Source organism: Cupressus sempervirens, chromosome 2, assembly GCF_028749045.1.
Source record: "Cupressus sempervirens isolate cs-2001-9-10 chromosome 2, ASM2874904v1, whole genome shotgun sequence".
NCBI lineage: Eukaryota > Viridiplantae > Streptophyta > Pinopsida > Cupressales > Cupressaceae > Cupressus > Cupressus sempervirens.
Window position 1 is genome coordinate 280,338,812 of NC_143119.1, and position 20,196 is coordinate 280,359,007.

Here is a 20,196-nt window from a genome sequence, read left to right on the forward strand (position 1 = left end):
CACCAAGGTCTAGTACATCCAAGGTAGGTGAGGTTACATCATTTATTGATGTCAACTTGGATGAAGTGATTTTCCTACCAAAGTTTGACCTTGCAACAATCACAATTCAACAAATGGGCATACTACAAGATGCACTTGCAAGGAAAAAGCATCAAGAGCTACTCAGAAGGGAGCATAGGTAGAAGCAAGTATTGCAAGACATCAAGAATATATTTATTGATGCATTCATCCTGCACCAGCACTTGAAGAAGACAAGCCTATCATGGAATAGTTGGTATTCATTGTAGAACACATCAATGATGTAGACCTAGATTCAAATGTCAAACTACTTGAATGGTCTGAGAGAAAATTTCAAGGAAAGGTAAATGACAAGGTATCAAGTTCTATTACACTTTTAGTCTTGGTTGAGTTAGCAACCAAGACTAAAATTGTAAATAAAATCTTAGAGAATATTTTCTTACTTTACACCAATTTGTGTGATACAAATTTGTTCACACAAGAAGTATAGTGCCGTATTGACAATTTGGAGGCAAAAATGAAGCTAATAGGTATTACTCTACCCAATTCTCTAGCTTAGAGTTAGAAGCACTTCAAGAATTTGATGAATTCCCAAGGTCAATTGGTTGACCTGCATGCTCAAGAAGAAAATATTTGGGCCACACTGATTAGCATCCAATCCATGTTGACCCCACACATGGAAATACTTCACAAGGAGCTAGCCTTTGTAGAGACACTAATGCAAAAAGATCCCCATCTTTCTATACTAGAAGGCTTATTTTATCTTGTTGCCAATTTGGCCATCCAAATCAAATAATAAGAGGTAGGTTGTGATAATTGGGATGTAGCTTTGAAGCTAATACTTGAGATCCATAAATATTTTTTGGATAAACACACTATTCAGGTATAACCCTTTGACATAAGTATCAAAAAGGGGGAGTAATAAGATAAGAGGAGAAATAAGAAAGGGGGAGCATAATAATTTTTTTAGTGGCATTGACTCCAAGTGATGAATAGATACAGTTTTGGGGGAGACAAAATAAAGGGGGGTGTCAAAGAAATAAACAAAGTATAGCATATGCATATTTACTTAGCAATAGTATTGATTCAAGATTAAAGATATAATAATCAACTCAAGGGGATTTATAAGATTTTGAGGTATGATAGTAAAGTCAAGTTTTGCAAAATTTTGAAATTTTGAAATTTTGTATTATACCGAGTAAAGATTGTGATTATCTAAGTTATGCTTATAAGTTAAAGATATTTGTGCATGACGAAGTGTTTTTTCCACTCATGTCAAAGGGGGAGATTGTTAATCTCAAATTGGTTTTGGCATATGAGTGTTTATACACTTAAGTCATTTACATGATTAGTTCATGTCGAACAAGTAATACATTTGGAGCATAACATGTCAGATAGTGCATATCAAGTGTGATTCTTAGTGTATGTTGAGTAAACAATTGGTGCCAATCCACTCAAGTGTCGAGTAGATAGATGATGTAAAGTGATTCAAGAGCTAAGTAATCAAAGGATTTTGAGTTATTCGGATGTTGAGTTCTGGCATTAAAGTTGTAGTTGATGTTGAGCATCAGGGACTTCTAATGTCGAGTTATATAGTTTTGACATAGTTGTTTGTAATGGCACAAAATCCTATGTAAATTATTTTGGAACCAACTTAAGGATATATTTTGAGATCCTAGATGATAAAAATGAATCTTGATTGATTATCCCAATGCAACACATGCAACCAATCAAAAAAGAGAGAAGGATTAAGCAATAGGTGAATCACAATCGTTGATTCATACCTAACCCTAAGTCACCAAGATCTTCATAAGGAGGCTAAACCCTAATATAGAATGTAAGTAAGGAGATGAGTAGAGAGAGAATTTTGTGCATGCAAAAAGAGAATCAAGGTGTGACTAAGGAATTGTGATCTAGAGACATGAATTATAGAATATGTTAGAGGAGAACATAGTAAAGGAGTTAGAGGATAGAAGAGATACATATAATCAAAGAAGGATCAAGAATACATGCAAAGAGGTGATCTAACATCAAGTAGTAGAGTGCTAACAAAGGATCATTGTTGAGACATTTTAATAGGTGAATCATTTAAATCTCTTAACAGAGTAGTCCTAACATGCTGAGATAAATCCTTGAATAGAGTGCTTACTTCATTGTAAGTTGAAGTCCTCTTACTAGGCACACTTCTAATAGGGTCTTGAAATCCTTTAATAGGGTAAGACATAATAAGCTTTGTAAGCCTTTAATAGGGCATACTTTTAACAAGGTAGATCATATTTCATGATCAAACATTGTAACATTCATTGGATATACTTTATAAATGTAGTAGTGAAGATGTATGGGTGTCATCCCCACTCCAGTTTTACCTTCTCATTGGAGGGTTTTTGGGTAATCATATCTTGTGTCATATGTTTGAATGTTTATTTACTTTCACGCTATGAATAGTTATGCTTAATTTGGTATTTTAGTTTACATGCATAGATTGTGAGATGGATGTGTAGTGAATGATTTTAAGGATGAAGTTTTCAAGTATTTTATGGGACTTAGTATTATCATATATTTATTAACAAACCTCCCTGAAGTAAGTCAATTTCATCAAACAAAAAACAAAAAAAGTAATGATTCACTTGATCCCATGTCACATGAATTCTGGGAAGGTTGGCGTCAGGTTTGGATTATAGGGACGTTAAGTGGATTAATGTTATTTGTATGGGGAGATGTATAAGTAAAGTAAAATTTAGTAAATAAAAGATTTGGCTTAAATATTGTTATTTTTTAAAGGATATAAGGGTTAATGGCTAGTGGATAGGGAATTAGTGGTAAAATTAGATAAGGGGTGGTAGGAAGTAAAGCAAGATGTAAGGTATAATTATAGTATAATTTAGGAACGGTTAGTAGAAAATGTTAGGAGTAAGGAACCATATATCAGATTACTAATAGAGATTATTTTAATTGATTTAATATTCAAATACTATAAGAAAATAAATTAAACTAAGATAATATACATGTTTATATATATAATAAATATATATAATTAATCAATTTACAAAAAAAAGATAACACACAAATTATAGCATTTATAACTATTCACATAATAAAAAAATGAGTAGCTCAAATTAATATAAAGATAAATTAAAAATCATTTTTATCATTACAATACTAATTATTGCATATTCTCATTATTTAATTGAATTAATTTTATCTTAGATGCTAAATATTTATTATAATTTATAAAAAAATTGAAACTAAAACATGCAACCTTACAAAGAGAATGGACTAAATTAATACACAAATTTGCACACTTATTTTGATTCGTCGAAACTCGCCATATCACTAGCCAAATTGTTGGTTTTTATGTTGGTAGCAATATAGAAACCCACCTGAAAGTTATAGACACGGCGAGGCCCAAGACATGTGATGTCATGTAGAGATTAGAAAATATATACATATGTGCTAGCGTGTTGAGCCAACTTAGCGATAGTGATATCATGGACCCACTTCCCATGTACTAGGTACGAAGATTTTTGATCATGAGATCGAGCCGGGATCAAAGGGTGGCCTTGACTCACTATGAAGAAGTGCTCAGTGTAGTCACCTAAAAACCTTTAGAAAATAAAGTATTTTTATTTTCTGAAAAAGTTCTGATGACATCATCATTTATTAATTAATTAATTAATTAATTTTTATGCCATTAAATCCCTTTATCTTAATTAAAAATATTTAATTAAGGAATCCCTCCCAAAAATGTTTAAATCTTATTTAAACATTATTTCCTTATTTATTAATTATTTAATTAATAAATTGACCAAAAAACCCAAAATAAATTAAAAAAATTATTTTTTGCCCAAAACTTGGCCAATTTCCTTAAGACCACTAACCTCTTCCAAAATCTTCTAATCCTTCTCTAATTTTAATTAAAGGCTAATCCCATCATTTCCTACCCCTAATCCCAACTCAAAATATTTAATTAAGATTAAATATTAATCCTCATGTTTATTAAAAAAGTTTTAATAAATATCTCCTCAACCCAAACCCTTGAAATAAATAAAACTTTATTTATTTCCTAAAAATATAATTTATCCTCATCCTAAGAAGTTCTAGACTCTTCTAGAAAGTCTTCATCCTCATCCTAGGAAATTCTAGACTATTCTAGAAAGTCTTTATCCTCATCCAAAGTCTAGACTCTTCTAGAAGATGTCTTTAAACCTAATCCTAATCCCCTCCTAACCTTGTCACATTCCCTAAACATGGGTTAAGAATTACTAACCCAAGCCAAAGTTAACAAATATCTCCTTCTTCACCCACCCTCATTAAATGCCATCCACTTGCCTATCCCTAAGCTAATCCTAAACCATCCTAATCCATCCTCTAATCATTTGCACAAGCCTAAGCAAGCTTAAAACCCTCCTAATCAAGCCCAAGTCGAAATTGCTCTCATCTCCCTCAAAATATCTCAACCATAAAACTTTATGAAGCCCACTAGGCCATAAATGACTCTTCCAAGCCCTTTTATTGCTCTTACAAGCCATTATGAGGGTCTTTATGAAGATTTTATCCCTTGAGCCTCTTTTTTTGACTCATCCTTCCCCTTTCCTCCATCCTCTCACCATGTGACATGTGTCACTCCTTGATTGGCTGTAAGGAAGCACAATCCATGTGCTCTCTTTTCATGCAATCTGAGCCCTCCATGAGAGATTTTATCCCTTGAGCCTCTTTTGTTGACTCATCCTTCCCCTTTCCTCCATCCTCTCACCATGTGACATGTGTCACTCCTTGATTGGCTGTAAGGAAGCACAATCCATGTGCTCTCTTCTCATGCAATCTGAGCCCTCCATGAGCACAATCCCATCCTTGCATCTTAGCCCTCAATCCCTCAAGCCTCTTGCCTATAAATTGGATCTTTCACCTTTGCAAAATAACACAATCCATGAAGTAAAGTTATAATGTTATTTTGAGAGCCAAATCCATACTAAAGCCATCTATCCACACCAAAAATCCACAATCATCCATTGAAGCCTTTGAAAGCATATTGAGCATACATCCTATCCATTTAGATAAAGCCACTCAACAAGAGAGCTTCTCATTGAGAGAGCCCATTAATGGCTCATATTTTCAATTGAGAGCTCATCTTAGTCTATCTTGAAGTTTATGAATTTTGTTTAGTTTGTAGAAGCTTTATTTAAATTTGTTTTCTATTAGCATACTAACATTGCTCATATACACTTAGAAGTTAAGTATAGCGAGTTAGTGAGTGTGGCCCACCACTATTGAAGTAAAATTCCTGTCCACAAGATCAAGTCTGGATCGACGACACTCGTTGACTCACTATAAAGAGATGTGCAAAAATTAGGTATAGCGAGTTAACAAGCAATGGACCCACCATCATGTTCTTAAAGGTTGTTTCAATTGTCTACCACACGATTAAAATAAGATCAGTGATCATTGCTAGCTCGTTGTGGAAAGGTGCTCAAGAATTATGTATAACGAGTTAGCAAGTTGATGACACGTGTCCGTAGTCATCCATGGGCCCAATTTGAAGTTCCATCCTTGAAGGAAAGGTGCAAGTGGAGGTGTTTTATTGGCTTGACTGCCAATGTGTTAAGAACAAAGCTGAGTCAGCTTAGTTGTCATTCCTAGATCATAGGATTTTTCAAGGATCAATGACACAAGTTTAAAAAAGAAAGTGCGATGCCACTCTATTTTTTTTTTGGTGCATTTATGATAAGTGAAAGCTTTGCATGTGGGAGAAACAAAGCATAGCACAGAGATTTTCATTAATTCCAGTCCCACACGAACAGAGATTACAAATTTTCTGAGCACAAGAGCCTGATTGATTATGTCGTGTTAAGCCTGGTAAAGATGTGAAACTATTCTTCTGTCATTCGAGAGAAATTTAAGAAGTTTAGAGAAGAACAAGTTTAACAAGTCAAGTACTCATATTATCAACTCTGTGGCATTCCAATTCTCTCAATACTGTCAAAATGTCTCCTAAGAAACCATTCTTTGGGCAAATTAATTATATGGATAGGAATGTCCGCGATGATTTATTAGAATTATTCCCAGAATCTACTGTACAACCTGCACAAGTTAAAAAGTTAATTTCCTTAAACCCTAGGCTTAAAATTGGTGATGGCCTATATGACAAGGGGAACTGGGTTAGGGATGCAACAACTACTCAAACTGGCCTTATCTTGTCTAAAAAGTGGTTTTCGAAAAGAAAATTGTTTGCCCCGCATGCTAATGTCTGGAATTTTGATTTGGGAAAGTTAGTAGTCCCAAGTGTTTTCATGGATTATGATTTCTTGAACCCATTGCTAAGAATTATGACCAAGCCATTAGAGTTTTAAGAAGAAAGGATGGTGTGCCTCTAGTCTCAATTACTCTTGAAGAAATTAGAGAGGTTTTTCACCTTGAACCATTATCAGACTGGCATGTGCAAATCAATTTTCTAGAATTAGAGAATGAATATAAAGCAAAGAAGGATGTAATTAGGGGAGGTGCACTAAGGGCACATATTGGTACAATAGGAAATTTTCTAGCAATTACTACAACCTCTAGAGAGCCTTTTAAGAAGACTCTTTTCACTTCCCGGGCTGTAGAGATATATAGGACCTTATGCCAAGTTTTTGGTGAAGATGAGCAAGAATTTATGCCCATTGGTTTCATGTACATGATGCTTTAGATTGCTTCCTTCAGTGTAGATGTTATTTTTTATTTTGCTTCCTTCTTGGCTGAAGAAATTCACATTGGTTTAGTTGGGATTACGAAGGGCAAGGTGGAAAAAACTTTTGGTCACTACTCTCTATTAATGCATATGTTTTTGTTCAAAGGAATGACATATTTTGGTAATGAGATGGAACTAAATAGAGAGGAGAATGGGGAAATACTGCCAGTCCAGTTGTGGAGTGCAAATATGACCTGGGATGCAAGTAATGCTAGTTTTGTCAGATTTGATAGATATTTTGCTGCTAAATTGAGATGCCTCATATTGAGTGACAATCCCATAATCCCTAGCGTACTAACGAGTCTCATCAGGCCTATGGATAACCCCCATGACTTGAAAGTTTCACATAATTGGGGAGATATCATCCCCTACCCTGTTTCTACTATTTTTAGAATCTATGGTTTCAAGGGGAACCCTCATGTTTTGCCTTACCAAGTTCCTTTGAAGGTGGGAATGGCTGAAGTTTTATGGCAGTTAGGGGGAGTGGAAGAAATGTTTTTGTTGAAAAGGAAATTAGGGTCAATTTTCCCTACCTACACAATGGCCCATCAGTTTGTGATTACAAAAGGGGGATGGATCCTTTTGCATAAATTTTTTGAGTAGTATATGATGGCTGTCTCTCATCCCCAGTTTTTGTGATTCTAAGGGATTTTTCAATCAGATGTTGAGGCATAGAATCAAGTTGGGACCGGTCAAGTATGATTCTTATTATCTAGAGGATATTATAAGGAATGAATTCTATTGCAGGAGTAGGAAAATAAAAAGGAAAAATGGAGAGTTTATTCCTGAGTCTTAGAATTCATTCATTGTTTTGATAATAAATATGATCCTTTGGATAATGCTATTACAGAGGCTGACAAAATAAGTAAGCTCATGAATACCTTCCCTGAAATAATGGAGGTCATGAATGAAAAGAAACAATTTTTTTGTTGATTCATATCCTGATAAGGCCAGAGAGGTCATGAGGAGGTTGGCTTTCACTCCAAATGTGAGAACTGATAAAATAATTATACAAAAGAGGCCCAGATATACTATAATTCAAAATAAAAGGGTTCCTATAGACAAGGGCAAACAAATAATAGGATCTACTAGTATAGCCCAAGAGGAGAGACCTGAAGAGCCTAGTCCTAAGAGGCAAAAGGTAATAATGAAGAAAGGCCTCAAGATGAGGAATATTCACCCACCTAGTCCCCTTTGAGGATTGGAGAAGAGTAGCTCATTGGTGAACAGGTTGAACAAATGGGATCACAGGGAGATATTTTTATTACTCAAGCAAAATTAGATGAGGGTAACCCTCCAAAACTTCCTCTCCCAAGTTTGGATCTAACAATAGCTGATTATAGAGGCAGGGAGTTGGACCATGTATTAGAGCAGGCAAGTCATCATTTTTTGACTGATGATAGTTTTGTGAAATCAAGGGCTTTTCAGCAATTTGCATGGAGGACAAACATGAATTCTTTTGAGGAGAAATGTAAAAAGATGAAAATAGAGCATCCATAAATGGATGAAACTTCCATGCAAAACCAAATTAAAGAAGAAATGATGAAGGAATTGCAAAATATAAGCCCTGAGGAGGGGAGGAAAATGATAAAGGCATCTAACATTTTACTATTGCCCAATTGGGATATTGTAGATGCATTAATTTTCAATTCTATTTCAAGTAGATTGGAGTTGCAAGACCTAAATAGAAGAGACTTCCAAGGCACTTCATTCATTGAAGATCAAGCTGCATTGGTTAGTTGGTCATTGAGAAAGGGATCTAGAGCCACCATCACAATCAGATGAGTCTGGGTTGATGGGAAATATACTTGTAAGAAGGGTTGCTAACACTTCACATGTATAGGCAACATATTGGAATGTGGATTCTTCTAAGTTTGTGTTGGCCACTGCTAAGAAGGAGGAACAGGTTATGTCTGAGTTATAGAATAAATATGAAACACTTCTTGAGGCCTATAATAGGGAGGTAAAAAGGAGAATTGAACTTGAAAACAAGGCAATGGGGAAATCCACAAGGCCAAGAATAATATACCCCCGTCCTCCAGTGGAACCTTTTAAATCCACTCCCCTTGTAGAGATACCAGACACACCTCAAAGCCCTGAATATTATACAGCTGAGGAATTTGAAGAAGAGAAGAGAAAACTATGGGCCTTACATGTAGAGTTAAATATGCAGTATGAGGATAAGCTTAGAAAGGCTCTAATGTATATAGTGGACAAAACTGAGTGGTCCTTATTCTTTGATCAGTTGGTAAAAGTAATAGATATATGGGACAAATTGAAAACTCATGATGAAAATGGGGAAGAAGGGAAAAGGAAATCACCCTTCTATGTTATTCAGTTATAAAGTCTTCTAATGACCATGTTGAAAAATTGTATGATATTGCTAATGACCTATCAGATTTTGATAATAGGAGAGTTGCTCTGCAACTAAAAATTGTTTCTTATTTGAATAAGTACAAGAATAAAAAAAAGTGATCTATTTCCTTGTGTCTTGGATAGAAAGAAGAAATTGAAAAATAAGGAAGAGTGGAGTAAAGAATTGGATGACCTTTTCTACACAAGGATAAATAAAGTTATTAATGAAAAGGGGCATGCCTAGTGGGCCACCATGATAGAGGAATTGGTTAAAGTCCAATTATTTTTTGATTCTTTGAAGCAAGAATTTGTTGATTTTGAAAAGGAGGCTGGTTATATTTTAAAAAAGAAAAATGATATCCTATAGTTCAGCTGGCCGGATGATATACAATTTGACACTTGGATAGCAGATCTTCTGTTGGACAAGCAGTTAGACAAGGAAAGTTCAAATGATGATGAGAAACAAGAAGGTGAGGTGCAGGTTATTGACACCTCTGCACCAAAACTCAAAAAAGAAGAAGGGGAAAAGGTAATAATGCCTCCTCAGGGTAAAAGCAGTGAGAAACCGCAAGAGAAAATTGATTTGGAGGTATCACAAGATCATCCTTCTTTGGCTAGCTTGGTAGCCATGTATTTTGAGGAGCTGGAATAATGAGAGAGAAATTATAAGTTGATGATTCACAATAGAAACTAGAACAGGCCTACCTGAAGGAATATTTGATACGCCTAACATTCTGTTGTGATTATTTTTTTCTTTTGTATGATGCTTTGTTCCTTGGACACTTATCAAATCATAATTGCCCTTTGCTTGTTGCAACTCATGCTATATAAATGAGTTTTCAAGGCATTGTGATGGTCCGAGACTTGTGCAATTTTTTGTTTCTTTCAAGAAGAGTACATATTCAGTCAGTCCAATAGTATGCAGAGGTTTTGAGTTTGCTTCCATTGTATTGTCTAATAAGCAAATTGAAATGGTAGAAATGGCAATCTAATTTGGGCATTCAATTGGTTTTCTATTGGTTATTGTATTAGTCATTTGAAAAGAATAATACAAAGTGGTATTTACACTATATCTATGTCATCAATTTCTATCTCCAATTTATGGGTTTTTTTGCTTTGAAGTCATTTAAATAAGGTTTATTTGGCTAAATGTAGTCTGGATGGGTTGTATACTAGTTTTATTGTTACTTTTAATTCAAGCAATTATATAAATGCTTCAATAAATTAGTAGGGTTTATGAGTTCATAAAAGGGATATTGCATAAGAATGGAGATGGGTGATTGTAGTTGATTAATTCTTATACAAGTTATTTGAATTAGATCTCCCGCCAATAGTCAATTTCTTGCCCAATGAATAAGGCACTGGTCCTATAAATCAGAAGTAAACAAGGATGAATTTTGCTGCTACACATCAAATCATCTTACTAAATAAAAATTATTTTCAATCATGTTCAAGACATAAATACTGGTCTCAACTCATTTATATCTAATTCTTGATTCTTAGGTAGCTACTATTTCCAAGAATATTTGTAAATTTTAGGAGAATTATGACCAGATCTGCTGATAAGGGATGTGTATAAGTTTGAGAGCATTGAAGAATTGAAGTGAGATATTTACGTATGTGAGGGTAACAGATGAGAATCAGAATGAAACTAAGATAATTTCATACACAGTTGCATTAAAATTATCCCTAGGTATACCCACCTTGGTCTAGTAGAGCCAGAAGAGTAGGAAACCATCATTTGGTTTTGTTGAAGTTGGGTTATAGTGATTCATTCATATAGTTGGTATTGGGAATTGGCTAATCCCCATATTGTGTGAGTCATTTCACTGTGATATTAAGAATTTGTTGCTTGATAGTTTCAGCAGTTTGAAGCACCAACAACTCACACACTACTTGAGATCTGAAATAGAACAAGCTTAATCAATACATTGCAATATATATATATATATATATATATATATATATATATATATATATGGATCTTTTGGAACTGTTACTAAAATCATTTACCTTCTAGGTAAGAACATAAGTTTGTTTCAATATAAAAATCTTCAAAAGGAATTTCATATCAGAAAAAAAAAGTAACCAGAAATAAATTAAATTGCAGTGCACTAGGAATAATATAACATATAATGAATACTAAACCTCAATTGAACAAAAGACTATACAGTGGCTTCAATAAAACTGATGCTACACCTAAACCATCACTTGTAGCAAGCTACTTGAAGATATGTAGTACAAACCATCCCAAAGAACAACCTCTAATTTTTAAAAACTTTCGCTTTTATTGGGTGAAGTTTTACTTTTTGCCTTGGTAAAGTCAACCAGGTCTTCAAATAGCTTATCTTCAGGTTTAACTTGTTTGTTGGAAGTTAAAGATTGTTGTGGATATGCATCATTGTAAGTTCCATCATGAATGGAGATGAAAGCAAATTTTCCTGACTAGATTCTTATAATAAATATATGAGAGCACTTCAATTTCATTTTTGAATTCTACTGCACCATGCACTTGTAGAGATCCTTTCTTGTTCCTCTTTGTGCCCACCACTTAGCCCACATTATTGAGTACTCACTGTTCCATGGGACAGATACTAAATTGTAGAGAACATGATTATTTTATTGATTAAAATTTTTTCACAATGCCTTGTCTCACCACACCAACTCTACTTCTCCCCCAAACACTCAAAAAATCCCTTCTAAATAACCAAACAACAGTAAACAACCACTGCTATCTAACTATCTGACTGTTACTAGTTAGTTATAAATTGAAATTTGTTGTCTAAGTTGACACAAAGTGTCAACCTCAACAACTTACAATCATATATGCCTTTAATATATTTCACTAACCTTTTCAAAGGTTTTATAACTTCACTAACCCTTCCAAAGACACCTAAAACTGTTACAAGTTGTACTAGGCCTAAAGACACCTAAAACCCTTACAAGCTTTTCTTTGCATTTTTTCTACATTTGATAATTTTCTTATAGGTGGACATGTCCATCACAAACATCCACATGTATGTCCTTAGACTTCATGGAAAAAAACCTACAAATAACACAAAAAAATTAAGGACATCAACCATCCAAACATCTCTAATAGCTTGTGGATATCCCAAAGATGCATAAGTGCATGACTTGTGAAAACCAAAAGGATAAGACTAACTTGTATAACAAGCGAATAACCAAAATGATTTCATGTCTGTGTTATGTTTGACAATGATAATGATATTGATGGGGACACAACCCAAGCATACAATGGACACCATAAGAAAGGGAAAATTTTATTAACTGTGAAAATATGCTAGTACATTCAGTACAGAGAAAATAGACTTCAAAACATGCCCTAAGGGCTTACAATAACATAAATCTGGAGATAAATTCTTCTCCCAGTACCTCCTCTCAAACTCCACTCCTAACTGCCTTTTACAATGCTAGAAATGTTCTTAAATAGACCTCAAAGGGTTAAGGATTAGGAATACATTCTAGAAAGTGCTAGTAGGCATCCACCGACCAAATAAGGCTCTAGAAGTCACATTAGAAGTTAGTCCAAAATTAGAAGAATCCAGAAACGGTAATCAAACTTCCGGAAAGCATAACTTTTGAACCGTAACTCTGATTGACAAACCATTTACATTTTCGAAAAGATCTCGAAGTGCTCTATAGCTCTATGGACCAGATTTTATCATCCCCCATTTTTCAGCCCTATTCAAGGTCATTTAATGCCCCTAACCTAACTTTGAAGCATTCTTAAAATGTCTCCAAAAACTAAAAAACTACGATAACTTTCAAATCGTGGGGCCTTTTGACTTGATTCTTTTTCTAGAATGCTCTAAATTACAATTACAATCATCTAACCAATTTACACCTTCTAGTTCACCAAAAATGATGGCTCAATTAGATATTCCTATTTTTCCAACATTTACACGTATCCCAAGGTGTTCAAATACTCTATCCTAGAACACTAATAGTGGAACTGTGAGAATTGGAACCTTTATTTGACCCAAATGGGTATCCAAAAATGAAAACACATGAAATAAAAACTAAGTCTAAGTACATTTTTTTGGTTGACACAAGATTGCCCTTATACCTCTGGATGCTCCTACATCAGACACCCAGAGTAGATTGAAAAGTGACCCTGTCACTTTATGAATGGTAGAGGAAATCCCAAATGGGAAACCTCAGCTACTGATATCCAAGTTGAGTCCTCTATCGGCTATCCTTTCAACTTGACCAAATACTCTTCATACTACCTATTTCTGGTACTTTGACCCACACAATGATCTAGAATGTCTTCTATCTCCTCCTTCTTAGAAGCAAGAACTGGACATGGCTCTAACATCAGCTCCTTATCTGCACCATCATCATGATACTCTATTAAGTCTGCAATGTTGAAAATAGGAGAAATGTGAATACCATCTATCAACTCCACCTCATATGCATTTCCTGAGTCATGTTTCTTCAGAATTTTGTAGGGACCAAATTTTTTCATTTTTAGCTTTTTGTAAGTACCGATTGGAAATCTTTCTTTTCGTAAGTGCACCATTACTAGATCCCCTACTTGGAATTCCTTATGTCTTCTCCTTTGATCAGCCCTAACTTTATACTCTTGATCCATCTTGGTAATGTGTGCCTGAACCTCCTCATGTAGATGCTTGATATGTTCAAAAAATTCTTCAGCTTCAGGACTTGTCCTCTCCCTTTGCTCTATCTTCCTCAATTCTAGTGTAGTCCTTGGGTTACTTCCATATACAATTTGGAATGGTGGTCTACCAGTACTCCTATTTATAGATTTATTGTAAGAAAAATTTGCCTATGGTAGAATCAAATCCCACCCCTTGGGCTTATCCCCAACTAAACATCTTAGCAAATTGCCCAAACTTCTATTTACCACTTCTGTTTGGCTGTCAATCTGCGGGTGATGTGTGGAACTAAATTTCAAGTCTATTCTCAACTTCTTCCACAATGTCCTCTAGAAATACCCCACAAATTTAGTATCTCTGTTGGAAACTATACTCCTTGTAAGACCATGTAGTTTTACCACCTATTTAAAAAACAAGTCTGCAATATGGACAACATCATGAGTTTTGTGGCATGGAATGAAATGTGCCCTTTTGGAGAACCTATCAACCACCACAAATACTGAGTCATTACCCCTTTGTGTCCTTGGAAATACAAGAACAAAATCCATACTTATGTCCTCCCATGGCTTCGATGGAACAAGCAATGGCTGATATAATCCAGTATTGTGACTAAATCCCTTGGAAACTTGACAAATCTAAGAACTCTATACAAACTTCTTCACATCTTGTGAAATATGAGGCCAAAAATAATGTTCTCTAAGAATGGAAATGGTCTTATCTTGACCAAAATGTCCTGCCATCCCTCCACTGTGTTTCTCTTTAATCATATTTTCCCTCATGGAACTCCTTGGAATGCATAATTGACTACCCTTGAATAACATACCATCTTGAATCAGATAGTCTAACCACTTAGTTCTGTCTACAACAACATGCTCTTTACAAGCTTTCCACGCTTCAGAAAAATCAGGATCCTCAGGGTATAGATTTTTGAGTTCATCAAACCCAACTATTTCAACTTGCATTACTGTAAGCAACAACTATCTCCTACTTAATGCATCTGCAACCCTGTTAGATTTTCCACTTCTATGCTTCAACACAAATGTATAACTTTGCAAGAACTCTACCCACTTCATATGCCTTTGATTCAATTTACCTTGGCTATTTAGGTACTGTAATGCCTAGTGATCAGTATACAAAAAAAATTCCTTTTGCAACAAACAATGCCTCCATTTCTTTAAGGCCTAGACTATTGCATAGAACTCTTGATCATAAACAGAATACTTCCTTTTCGGATCATTCAATTTTTCACTAAAATATGCAATAGGCTAACCTTCTTGGCTCAATACAGCTCCAATAGCATCACAATCCACCTAGAACACCTTTCTAAAATTTGGAAGTACCAACACATGCTATTTTGCCACCTTCTTCTTCAGCAATTCAAAAGTTCTCGCAGCTGTCATAGTCCATTTGAACTCTTTTCTATCCCCTCTTATTGTGTCAGTCAGGGGTGCACAAATGCCACTGAAATTCTTAATGAAATTCATGTAAAAACTAACCAGACCATGAAATGATCTTACTTTAGTAGTAGACCTTGGAGTAGGCCATTCCAAGATGGCTTTTACCTTCTCTGGATCCATTTTGAGACCTTCAGGTGATATAACAAACCCCAAGTAGACTAACTCCCTTTTTGCAAAGATACACTTCTTCAGATTAATTAATAGTTTCTCTTCCTTTAACCTTTCAAGGACACTACAAATATGAAATAAATGTTCTATTAAAGTCTTGCTGAAAATTAAAATATCATCCAAATAGACAATAAATTTTTTTTCCAAGAACTTCTTAAGTAAATCATTCATAAGCCGCATGAAGGTTCTTAGGGCATTCGTCAATCCAAAGGGCATGACTAACCACTCATAAAGAACATCTTTGGTCTTGAAAGCTATTTTCCACTCATCTCCTTCTTGTATCCATATCTAATGATAGCCACTCTTGAGGTCTATCTTTGTGAAATACTGAGCTCCACTCAAGCAGTCCATAAGATCATCCATTCTTGGCAAAGGAAACCGATACTTGATGGTTATCCTATTTATAGCTCGAAAGTATGCACACATCCTCCACTCTCCATCCTTCTTTGGTGCTAGTACTACAGGTACTACACATGGACTCAGGCTCTCCTGAATCAAACCCTTTCTCAATAGCTCCTGAACCTGTCTATTTAGCTCCTTAGTTTCAGTAGGAGTCATCTATTGAGAAACCTTGTTAGGAAAACTAGCTCTTGGAATTAAATCTATTTGATGACTAATTTTCCTTACTGGTGGCAATCCTTCTAGAACATTATTAGAGATGATATCTCCAAACTCACCTAGTAAATCTAAAACTTCAAGTGGTATTTCACTACTACCTTCTTTATCTTTCCTAGGGATCAAAGCATAGCACATACGCTGATGTTTCATGCCATCTAAAAAATTCCTTCCATCAACAAGAAAAATCCTAGCACTACTACATACATTTTCAACTTCCTTTTTCATGGGCTTCAATTTGTGGTGAACTCCATCCTTTGTTAGAGAATATGTGTTTGCATGACCATCATGTATTACATGCCTATCAAACTTCCATAGTCTTCCCAACAATAGATGACAAACAACCATTGGAATAACATCACAGAGAACTTCATCATGGTAACTCCCAATTTTGAACTTCACTAAACATTTTTCACTTACCAGGACCTTATGATCATCTTTTACCCAAGAAATCCAATAGGGCTGGGGATGTTTCTCCCTCTTGAGCTTCAACTTAGAGACCATCTCTTCTGATACTAGGTTATCAGTGCTACCACCATCAATGATCACATCACAACATTTATCCTCACACTTGCATCTAGTATGGAACAAATTCCTCCATTGTCCTAGTTCAATCTCACCACTTAGAAGGACTCTTTCATTTACCAATGTCTCTCCTCTTTTTGCATCCTCTGAATGTGATGATTGTGCATCCTCATCCACATGAGCAACTCTAGCTTGAGCCTCAGCTCTTCTATCTATCCTTCCTTGTCATTGAGAGCATTCAAAGGCTCAATGAACTTCTTTGTTGCAATGGAAATAGGTACCACAAAAGTCTCCTCTTCTTTGTTCACATCCTCTACCTCTTCCTCTCTGATTTTCAAAGTCTTGATCATGTGAGCGGTTGAAACCCTCGTTCCTCTAGTTCCTGCTAGTACCCACATCTTCATTTTGCTTTTGGGTTTCATTTCGAACTCCAGATGACCTACCACTACCCCTTGCTCCTTGACCACACCCTCTTTGTCTCCCTTGAAACCTCTTATTTAGCTTCTCTTCAACTCGTAGGGTAAACTAGTATGCCTCTTCAACACTGATCATTCTTACCAGACTTAATTCCTCCTGGATGCTAGGTCGCAACCCACTGATATAACGAGAAACCTTCTCCTTATTTGCCTCTGCATGCCCTGCTCTAATCAGAAGTCGATAAAACTCTTCTGTATATTCTTGGACTAATTTTCCTGCTTGCTTTAACCCATGCATCTTCTTAAACAAATCAAGCTCATAGTCAACAAGAATGAATTGCTTCTTCAATTTGTCCACCATATGATCCCACCTTGTGATCTTCTCCTTTCCTCTTCTATTTCTTTCCAATTGAACCTCTTGACACTAGATTTTGCCATGGCCTTTGAAAACTTAACCCTATCTAGATCCCTCATATCCTCATACTCAAAATAATCTTCCAGTTCATTGATCCAGTCGATCAACTCATTTGGTTTCAGGTTTCCTGAAAATACACCCACATCAATTCTAGGTCTTTTCCCAAACTTAGTAATGGCCCTAAAAAGCCTTTACTTTGCCTAATTTGGAACTTCCCCATCAAATTCCTCTTTTGGTCCAATTTCTTCTTCTTCATTATCATCCTCACTTTCATCGCCTGCAGCAATATTTGTTCCTCTACGAAGCTCCTCTTGCAGTGCTTGTACCTGCCTTTGGAGGGCTCTAACATCCTTAGGATTAATAGCTCCGACCCTTCCACCATGCTCTCTTCATGGAGGCATCTTCTTAACTCAAATCTACAACCACACAGTCTTGGTTCAAACTGCCTCACAGTCGACGCTCTGTCTACACACTCAGGAAAACTAGCTCTAATACCACTTGATGGGGACACAACCGAAGCATAGAATGGACGCCAAAAGAAAGGGAAAATTTTATTAACTATGAAAATATGCTAGTACATTCAGTACAGAGAAAATAGACTTCAAAATATGCCCTAAGGGCTTACAATAACATACATCTAGAGACAAATTCTTCTCCCAGTATCTCCTCTCAAACTCCACTCCTAAGTGCCTTTTACAATGCCAAAAATGTTCTTAAATAGACCCCAGAGGGTTAAGGATTAGGAATACATTCTAGAAAGTGCTAGTAGGAATCTACTAACCAAATAGAAGGCTCTAGAAGTTTCATTAGAAGTCGGCGCAAAATTAGAAGAATCGAGAAATGGTAATCGAACTTCCAGGAGGCATAACTTTTGAACTGTAGCTCTGATTGACGAACTGTTTACATTTTCAGAAAGATCTCAAAGTGCTCTATAGCCCTATAGAATACCTTTACTTGTCCCCCATTTTTAGCCTTATTTGAGGTCATTTAATGCCCCTAACCTGGCTTTGAAGCATTCTTAGGATGTCTCTAGAAACTAAAAAACTGTGATAACTTTCAAACCGTGGGGCCTTTTGACCTGATTCTTTTTTTGGAATGCTCTAAATTAAAATTACAATCATCCGACCAACTTACACCTTCTAGTTCTCCAAAATGATGGCTCAATTACATACTCCTATTTTTTTGACATTTACATGTATCCCAAGGTGTTCAAATACTCTATCCTAGAACATTAATAGTGGAACTGTGAGAGTTGGAACCTTTATTTGACCCAAATGGGTATCCAAAAATGAAAACACATGAAATAGAAACTAAGTCTAAGTACATTTTTTTGGTTGACACAGGATTGCCCTTATACCTCTGGATGCTCCTGCATCAGATATTTGGATTCAAGTATGAGGAAATTTGTATCAATCAATTCATTAAATATCATTTGAATACAAAGAAGATTTTAGGAGATTCAAGAGCATAATTAGAAGCCAAATTTTTGGAAGACCTAAATCAGACCTAAGTGAATAGACATGTGAAAGCTTATTTTGAATATGATGAGCAGATCTAAGGCAAAATTTTTATGGAGGTATATTCCAGGTTTAGAACATTGATTGAAAAACACTATTTCAAATCTTGGTGGATTATTCATAAGTACAAGGCAGATTTTTTGAAGACCTCGAAGAAGATCTAAGGAAAATCTACCTACATTATCAACACTTTGCATTTCAAAGGTCAGTTCCTTCTGCATTGCAGAATTTGAGGTTGGTGTCTCTTGCTAATTGAGTCTACACATTTGTTTGAAGTTATATACATACATACATATATATGTGTGTGTGTACATACACACCTAATTCACCTACAAGGATTTCCATGCTAAATAGTATATGCATCTTGTCTTCTTTTGTTAGACATCAACTATGTGAATGCTTTCTACATTGCTTTTAGTTGACTAAATATATATAATAAAATATGCAGGTTTCTATGCCAAACTAACTCCAATGTGGAAAAATATCTAATAATTGGGATTTAAACTAAGAAAAAACTATATATTCAAGGAACCAAAACATGACTTCAATGAGACTATTACAAGTGAAAAAACTTCAGTCTCGTTAAAGAGAATTGGGACGTGTGTTTGAAGACTTAACAAATTTGAGCTTCACTTGGTTTCAAGAATACTATAATATTCTCTACTTAACAAGGCCAACCACGTGAAGGTGGAAGCTCATCTAGCCTCACCCCCCTCCCCCTAACACCAATCTAAAGTACCCATTATCATTTAATTACATACTTCATTCATTCATTCATCCATTTATGAACTATAACATTCAATCAATACAATCACATAACATTCATTAATATGATATAAAATTCATTAATACAAAAATACTAATCAAAACTTCATTAACACATAACAATATTCATTAACATAAACTAAAAATCACTATTAATACGCATCATTCATACAAAATTACTTAAAACAAAGTTCTTTCATTATCCAACAAGGTTTATCAAAGAAGATTTTTAAAACATCATTTATTTTTTTTGTTTTTTTGAGCTCTCTTAAGAAAAGCGCTCATAGGAGAATCCATATCTGCTTCATTCTCCTCCTCTTCTGGCATGTGTAATGTCAAATTATGATGGCTCCTTCTTCTTGGAGGAGTAGGAGGTTGTTGCACTAAAGGGGTCTCTATTGCAAGAACAAGTGAATGCAATAAATTGGCATACTCTTTTTCTTTTTCTAACTATTACAAGTTTTTAATTAAGTACGAGCACAACATAAAATGCATTTTTCTTACCTAACAATGCCACATCATCTACATTAACATTTTTATCTACCATCACATCAACATGTTGAACACTTGGAACATGGTCC